This window comes from Bos grunniens, chromosome 7, assembly GCF_055505025.1.
Source record: "Bos grunniens cultivar Pamir isolate PY7600 chromosome 7, Bosgru_T2T1.0, whole genome shotgun sequence".
Taxonomy (NCBI): Eukaryota; Metazoa; Chordata; class Mammalia; order Artiodactyla; family Bovidae; genus Bos; species Bos grunniens.
The window spans coordinates 9,522,274-9,531,217 of record NC_141171.1 but is presented as its reverse complement, the minus strand read 5'-3'; positions in this window follow the sequence as shown (position 1 = coordinate 9,531,217).

Here is an 8,944-nt window from a genome sequence, read left to right as displayed (position 1 = left end):
CCAAAGATCCTGTGTAATCTTTACTCATTTTCTCACAAAGGTTGTGTTTTTATGTAATGATAGTCCAATATCCAGGTTTCCTAGGTGGCTCAGTGGTAAAGAATCCATCTGCAATGGAGGAGAAATGGGTTTGATCCCTGGGTTGGGAATATACCCTGGAGAAGGAAATGGCAACCCACTCCAGTATTTTTGCCTGGAAAATCCCATGGGTATAGGAGTCTAGCAGGCTATAGTTCATCATGTTGTGAAGACTTGGACACAGACTGAGTGATTCAACAACAAAAGGTCCAATATCTAAATCAAGAAATTGACATTGGTATAATGTGTATATAATTTCATGCCATTTTATCACATGTTTAGATTCCTGTAACTGTCACTGCAATCAAGACACATCAGTATTCCATCGCCACAAAGATCTCCCTCATGCCACTGCAGCATCCCTAACATTGACAGGTCTAAAACTAAGGATTTTATTCTTCAACAAGACACAACATAGTCTGAGATTCATATTTGTTGATGAAAGAAAATATTCCTGATATGCATTTAAAGATGAGAAAAGCATACCCCTCAAATTTTCCAGTAGTCTATGTGATGGAATTATGATAATTTTGTTTGCAGTTTTTAACTTTATTTTTTTTTTCTATGTGGTCGTGTTTATTAGGTCTGCTAGAGCTGCCACAATAAAATATAGACTGAGTGGCTTAAACAGCAGAAATTTATTTTGTCACAGTTCTGGGGCTGGATGTCCAAGATCAAGTGCTGGTAGGATTGGTTTCTGATGAAAGCTCTCTCTGGGCTTGCACCTGGCCCTGTTCTCACTGTGTCCTCATATGACCCTTCCCCTCTTTGTGGAAAGACAGTGATCATTGGTGTCCTCTAGTTCTAAAGCTTGAGCTCTTCGTGCTCCATCTCTTAGACATGACAACACCGGTGTCCTATTCCCTCACTCTTCCCTTGGCCTCCATTCCCCGGATGAAGTGCTTCTGTGCTGCTCCTTAGTGCCACTGACATCCCAAAATCTCCATAGTGTTGTCCATTGTGGCTGTACCAGTTTACATTCCCACCAACATGTAGGAGGGGTCCGTTTTCTCCACATCCTCTGCAGCACTTGTTGTTTGTAGAATTTTTGGTGATGGCCATCCTGACCAGTGTGAGGTGATACTTCTTTACAGTTTTGATTTGCATGTCTCTAATAATTAGTGATGTTGAGCATCATTCATGTCCTTTATGGTCATCTCTATGTGGCTCCATAGGCTTTCTAGGTGGCCCAATGGGTAAAAAATATATCTGCAATGCAGGAGATGCAGGATTGATACTTGGGTTGGGAAAATCCCCTGGAGGAGGGCATGGCAACCCACTCCAGTATTCTTTTTTTTTTTTTTTAATTTATTTATTTCTTATTGAAGGATAATTGCTTTACAGAGTTTTGCTGTTTTCTGTCAAACCTCAACATGAATTAGCCATAGTTCTCCAGTATTCTTGCCTGGAGAATTCCATGGATAGAGGAGTCTGGTAGGCTACACGTTCATGGGCTTACAAAGAGTCAGACATGACTCACAAACCCACAAATGTCTTCTTTGGAGAAATGTCTATATAGATCTTCTGCCCACTTCTGTTTTTATTTTATTTTAATATTAAGCCACATGAACTGTTTGAATATTTTTGAGATTAATGCTTTGTTAGTTGCTGCTTTGGAAAATATTTTCTCCCATTCTGAAGTTGTCATTTAGAAAGAAGTTTTATGTATCTGTTTATTTGGCTATGTCAGATCTTATTAATAGTTGTGGAATGTGGGATCTTCATTGCATCATGTGGGATATTTTGTTGCAGTGTGGGCTCAGTAGTTGCATGTGGGCTCAGTCGCCCCAAGCATGTGTAACCATAGTTCCCTGACCAGGGATCAGACTCACATCTCCAGCATTGCAAGGTGGATTCTTACCCACTGGACCAAAAAGGATTAAAAAGATATTGCTATGATGTCAAGGAGTGTTCTGCCTATGTTTTCTTCTAAGAGTCTTAGAGTATTTGGCCTTACATTTGGGTGTTTAAACCATTTTGAATTTATTTGTGTGGCATTATGGAGTATTTTATTATTATTATTTATTTATTTTTTGCATGTAGCTGTCCAGTTTTCTCAGCATAATTTATTGAAGAGATTATCTCTTCTCCATTGTATATTTTTGCCTTCTTTGTCAGAGTACATAACCACAGGTGCGTGTGGGTTTATCTCTACTTTCTATCCTGTTCCATTGATGTAGATTTCTATTTTTGTGCCAGTACCATATTGTTTTAATAACTGCAGAGTTTTAGTACAGTCTGATTTCAGGGACTCTGATTCATCTAGTTCTGTTTATCTTTCTCAAAATTGCTTTTGCTATTCCATATAAATTGAACTTTTTGTTTTAGTTTTGTGAAAAAGAACATAAAAAAACAACCCAGTTAGCATCATATTCAACAGTGGAATGCTGAAAATATTTTCCTTAATTAAAAACTTTAGATAAATTTCTCTTAACCGTTTCTGTAATAGTTACATCATTTGTGTGTGTGTGTGTGTGCACTGCATATGTCAACCGGTGTTCCTGATGGCATCTCTGTGGATGATTTTTTCTTAGAGTTTAGGTTACTTTGTTGTATATCAGCTCTCTCTGGATCCAAGGAAATGTATGACTTTGTAGTTTCTAAGACTATTTCTCATTACTAGCTTGATATTACCATTTTCCATTATCTATTTTTTATAAAAAACATAAAAATGATTTATTAGTTAAAATGTGTTACCTTATTTTGCATAAAAATGGTGGATTAATTATCACAATATCTCTTTTGTAAAGTGAAAGCTACATTATCAATTATTTTATTTTATTTTTTTGGCTTCAGACTTTTTTTTTTTAATTTTAATTGTAGGTCAACTACTTTATAATATTGCATTGGCTTTGCCATACCTCAACATGAATCTGCCATGGGTATGCACATGTTCCCCATCCTGAACCCCCCTCCCTCCTTCCTCCCCGTACCATCCCTCTGGGTTGTCTCAGTGCACAAGCCCTAGGTATCCAGTATCATGCATTGAACCTGGACTGGCGATTCGTTTCATATATTATATTATACATGTTTCAATGCCATTCTCCCAAATCATTCCACCCTCTGCCTCTCCCACAAAGTCCAAAAGACTGCTCTATACATCTGTGTCTCTTCTGCTGTCTCGCATACAGGTTTATCGTTACCATCTTTCTAAATTCCATATATATGCATTAGTATACTGTATTGCTGTTTTTCTTTCTGGCTTACTTCACTCTGTATAATAGGCTCCAGTTTCATCCAACTCATTAGAACTGATTCAAACGTATTCTTTTTAATGGCTTAGCCAGATGTGTGAATACCCTCTATTTTTTTTGACATTTTAAAATTTTTGCTTTAATTTTAAGTTTTATACTTTAAATCATCAGCATAGAGCCAAATTCATATATTTATACCAATTTACAAGGTTAGTTTTGTATAAAAAGGACATCTTTTGTAAACCTAAAAATTTATGAGTATATATGCTTTTAAGGAATTGATAACTGATTATACATTTATTTACTTTTATGATAGATTTTATGTATAATTTGAAATATAGATTTTGGTGCAATGACACACTAAAATCTTATATAGACTACACCCTGGGGCCACAATTATTAACACAGCACCACATTATAAAATCTTGCATAATGTGTATACACATGTTTATTTTGCTGCTGATACTTGATTTTCAGTGGAGACATTATAAAACTTTATTCTTTAAAATGTCTTCATCAAGTGTTGAAGAATTTATAGAATATGCTCAACATAATTATAATACTAGTATTTCACCCCTCAAAATAAATGATTTCAAAGTAAAATTATCCCAGTTGTCTCCAAAATATTTTTGTAATATATATCCAAACCAGAAAAATTGACATCAAATTTGACTGTCATGTTATTTTGTCACTTTGATCTAGGATAGCCTTATGAAACTTTTATAAGGATACTGACATTAGAAGAGTCTGCATTTGCCTAATTGTTTCCTCATGATGTCATTTGACTTGTGTGCCTTTCTCCTGTATTTCATGTGTACTGAAAGTCTGGTCACAAAGAATGGGTACCTGTAAGCTTTTTCTAGAAGTGGCCAGAAGGTAAGTATTTTTGGCTTTGTAGTCTTGCATTCTCTTTCACAAGCACTCAACTTGATATTGTAGCTTGAAAGCGGCTATGGCATCAGTCCTTCAGATGGATATTCAGGACTGATTTCCTTTACAATTGACTGGTTTGATCTTCTTGCTGTCCAAGGGACTCTCAAGAGTCTTCTCAAACACCTAAATAAAGCCTGGATTGGATTTAGGTTAGACTGATTTGCCACAATCTTTTATTTCACAAGTGAGATGTTGTAAACTCATGTTTTATCAGGAAATATAAACTGTCAGACATACTTTTGATGTTGAGATTGATTATTAATTCATTTGGTGGTTGTCTAATCTAACAATGTAAAATAACACTTTGTTCCTTGTAATTAATCAATTGTCTCTTAGAAAATTCTGTGGGATAGTCTTGTCTTTCAACAAGATTTTCCCTTGTGCTTTTAGTGGTGATTTACTAAATACTGTAAAGTTATCATGATCTATTTCTATCATATCTTCCATATTTATTGGCTGTTACTTTTCTTATCACTATCCTCAAGCTAGGCTTCAACATTACGTGAACTGGGAACTTCCAGGTGTTCAAGCTGGGTTTAGAAAATGCAGAATAAACAGAGGTAAAATTACCAACATTCACTGGATCATAGAGAAAGCAAGGCAATTCCCTCCAAAACTTCTACTTCTGTTTCATTGACTATGCAAAAGCCTTTGACTGTGTCAATCATAACTAAGTGGGAAAACTTAAAGAGTTGTGAATACCAGATCATTTTAACTGTCTCCTGAGAATCCTGTATGTGGGTCAAGAAGCAACAGTTGAAATCCTGTATGGACAATTGACTGGTTCAGAATTGAGAAAGGAGAACGATGAGGCTGTTTATTGTCACCCTGTTTATTTAACTTATACACAGAGCACTTCATGCTATATGTCAGCCGGGCTGGATGAGTTACAAGCCGGAATTAAGATTACCAGGACCTCAGATACGTGGATGATACCACTCTAATGGCAGAAAGTGAAGAGGAACTAAAGAACCTCTTGATGTGGGTGAAGGAAGAGAGGGAAAATGCCAGCTTAAAACTCAATATTAAAAACTAATATCGTGCCATCTGGTCCCATTACTTCAAGTCAAATAGAAGAGGAAAATGTGGAAGCTGTGACATATTTCCTCTTCTTGGGCTCTAAAATCATTGTGGATAGTGACTACAGCCACAAAATTAGAAGACAATTGTTTCTTGGCAGGAAAGCTATGACAAACCTAGACAGTGTATTAAAAAGCAAAGACACCACTTTGCTGACAAAGGTCTGTATAGTCAAGGCTATGGTCTTTTCAGTAGTCATCTAAGGATGTAAGCCTGGACAATAAAGAAGTAAGAGCATTGAAGAATTGATGTTTTGAACTGTGGTGCTGGAGAAGACTCTTGGGAGTCCCTTGGAAAGCAAAGTGATCAAACCAGTCAATTTTTTTTAATTTAATTTAAAATTTTTTAAATCAATTAATTAATTTATTTTACTTTACAATATTGTACTGGTTTTGCCATACATTGACTTGAATCTGCTGTGAGTGTACATGTGCTCCCCATCCTGAACCCCCCTCCCACCTCCCTCCCCATTCCATCCCTCTGGGTCATCCCAGTGCACCAGCCCCGAGCATCCTGTATCATGCATTAAACCTGGACTGGCGATTCATTTAACATATGATATTTTATACGTTTCAGTGAAATTCTCCCAAACCATCCCACCCTCGTCCTCTCCCAGAGTCCAAAATACTGTTCTATACATCTGTGTCTCTTTTGCTGTCTCGCATACAGGATTACCGTTACCTTCTTTCTAAACTCCATATATATGTGTTAGTATACTGTACTGGTGTTTTTCTTTATGGCTTACTTCACTCTGTATAATAGGCTCCAGTTTCATCCACCTCATTAGAACTGATTTAAATGTATTCTTTTTAATGGCTGAGTAATACTCCATTGTGTATATGTACCACTGCTTTCTTATCCACTTATTGGCTGATGGACATCTAGGTTGCTTCCATGTCCTAGCTATTATAAACAGTGCTGCGACGAACATTGGGGTGCACGTGTCTCTTTCGATTCTGGTTTCCTTGGTGTGTATGCCCAGCAGTGGGATTGCTGGGTCATATGGAGCTCTATTTTCAGGTTTTTAAGGAATCTCCACACTGTTGTCCATAGTGGCTGTGCTAGTTTGCATTCCAACAGTGTAAGAGGGTGCCTTTTCTCCACACCCTCTACAGCATTTATTGCTTGTAGACTTTTGGATCACAGCCATTCTGACTGGCGTGAAATGGTACCTCATTGTGGTTTTGGTTTGCATTTCTCTGATAATGAGTGATGTTGAGCATCTTTTCATGTGTTTGTTAGCCATCTGTATGTCTTCTTTGGAGAAATGTCTGTTTAGTTCTTTGGCCCATTTTTTGATTGGTTCATTTATTTTTCTGGAATTGATCTGCAGGAGTTGCTTGTGTATTTTTGAGGTAAATTCTTTGTCAGTTGCTTCATTTGCTATTATTTTCTCCCATTATGAAGGCTATCTTTTCACCTTGCTTATAGTTTCCTTTGTTGTGCAGAAGCTTTTAATTTTAATTAGGTCCCATTTGTTTATTTTTGCTTTTATTTCCAATATTCTGGGAGGTTGGTCATTGAGGATCCTGCTGTGGTTTATGTCGGAGAGTGTTTTGCCTATGTTTTCCTCTAGTATTTTAATAATTTCTGATATTACATTTAGATCTTTAATCCATTTTGAGTTTATTTTTGTGTATGGTGTTAGAAAGTGTTCTAGTTTCATTCTTTTACAAGTGGTTGATCAGTTTTCCCAGCGTCATTTGTTAAAGAGATTGTTGTTTCTCCATTGTATATTCTTGCCTCCTTTGTCAAAGATAAGGTGTCCATAGGTGTGTGGATTTATCTCTGGGCTTTCTATTTTGTTCCATTGATCTATATTTCTGTCTTTGTGCCAGTACCATACTGTCTTGATGACAAGTCAACCTTAAATGAAATCAACCCTGAATACTCTTTGGAAGGACTGATGCTGAAAATGAAACTCCAGTACTTGGGCACCTGATAGGAACAGCTGACTCACTGGAAAAGATCCTGATGCTGGGAAAAACTGAAGGCAGAAGGAGAAGAGTAAGACAGGATGAGATGGTTGGATGGCATCATTGATTCAATGGACAAGAAGTTGAGCAAACTCTGGGAGATGATGTAGGACAGGGAAGCCTGGTGTGCTTCAGTCCATGGGGATGCAGAGTTGGACATGTCTTACTGATTGAAGAACAATCTGTACTCATTGATGGGGCTTCCCAGGTGGCTCAGTGGAAAAGAATCCACCTGCCAATGCAGGAGATGTGGGTTTGACCCTGGGATGGGAGGATTCCCTGGAGAAGGAAATGGCAACCCACTCCAGTATTCTTGCCTGGGAAATCCCATGGACAGAGGAACCTGATGGGCTACATTCCATAGGGTTTCAAAAGAGTCAGACATTACTCAATGAGTAAACAACAACAAGAACTCATGGATATTTTAAAGTTTATATATTATGATAACTTACAGTAATTTTCTATTTTGTTTCAAGTGCTACAAAGAGATTAGTGGGTGTTTGCAGGACATTTACTGTAGATGTAATCCTCTGGCGTATATCTTGAATAGGTCACATTTTGAGAAAGAAATAATTTGTTATATACGTAAACAAAACAAAACTGTGCAGTAACAATATACACTTTTATTTTGCCAAGCTCAGTTTACAAGATATACAAATTGAAGATATTTTATTCACAGGGTTCTAATTTTACTCTGATAAAGCACTTTATTTATCATATAAGTGAAATTAGAAACTGAAAATCTCTTAATTTAGTGGAGCATATGGTGAGTACTAATATATATATATATATATATATATATATATATACTTCTAATGAATATGTTAGCAATCTTTAGAAATAGAGAGTGAAGAAGATGAAGCATGTATGTATGGAGACCATCTGTCCTAGGTTGCCTGTAATGAAAATGTTTTTTAGGACATAATCCAGAAAAATCTTGGGAAACCATATTGGTTGTTTACCCTATATGTAGGGTTTGACCTGTTTCCTCTCTTACTGTATTTTAAGTTTGACTTCTGAAGCTCATTCTCCTTGTCATATATCTTCAATTAGAGGAACTTTGTAGAAAAAAATGTTGAAGCAGATGATTTAATCCAAGGCAACTGGGGAATTGGGTCATAGCTCCTTGATTATGCTGTTAGTGAAGTAAGCATCCCATATGGAACAGAAAACCCAAATTCTCCAGCAATCTGAATATCACACGTTCCCTTCATGCTTTCTTCCACAATGGTTCCATGAAGAGTTACTTGTAACAAACACGATTTTTTTTTTTTTTTTCCATGACGGAGGTGACAGTTCAGAATTTTCCTCATTGTCTAGGATACCAGATCATCTGGTTTACTGACTGATTCAAGTATCCTGAGAAGAAAAGTGTGAAAAATAATATTTTTTTAGAAAGTGCTAGACTTTTACACCAAAAACTATAAAAGATAGTCAAAAGAAGTCAAATAAGACCCAAAGAATTAAATAAACTTTCTATGATCATGGGTCATGAGGCAATATAGTTAATATGGCAAGTTGATCTATAGACTCAACATAATCCTTATCAACATCTCAGCTAACTTTTTTTCAGAAATTGACAAGCACTTCTTACAATTTACATGGGACTTCACCCTTATGGCAGAAACGGAAGAGTAACTAAAAAGCCTCTTGATGAAAGTGAAAGAGGAGAGTGAAAGAGTT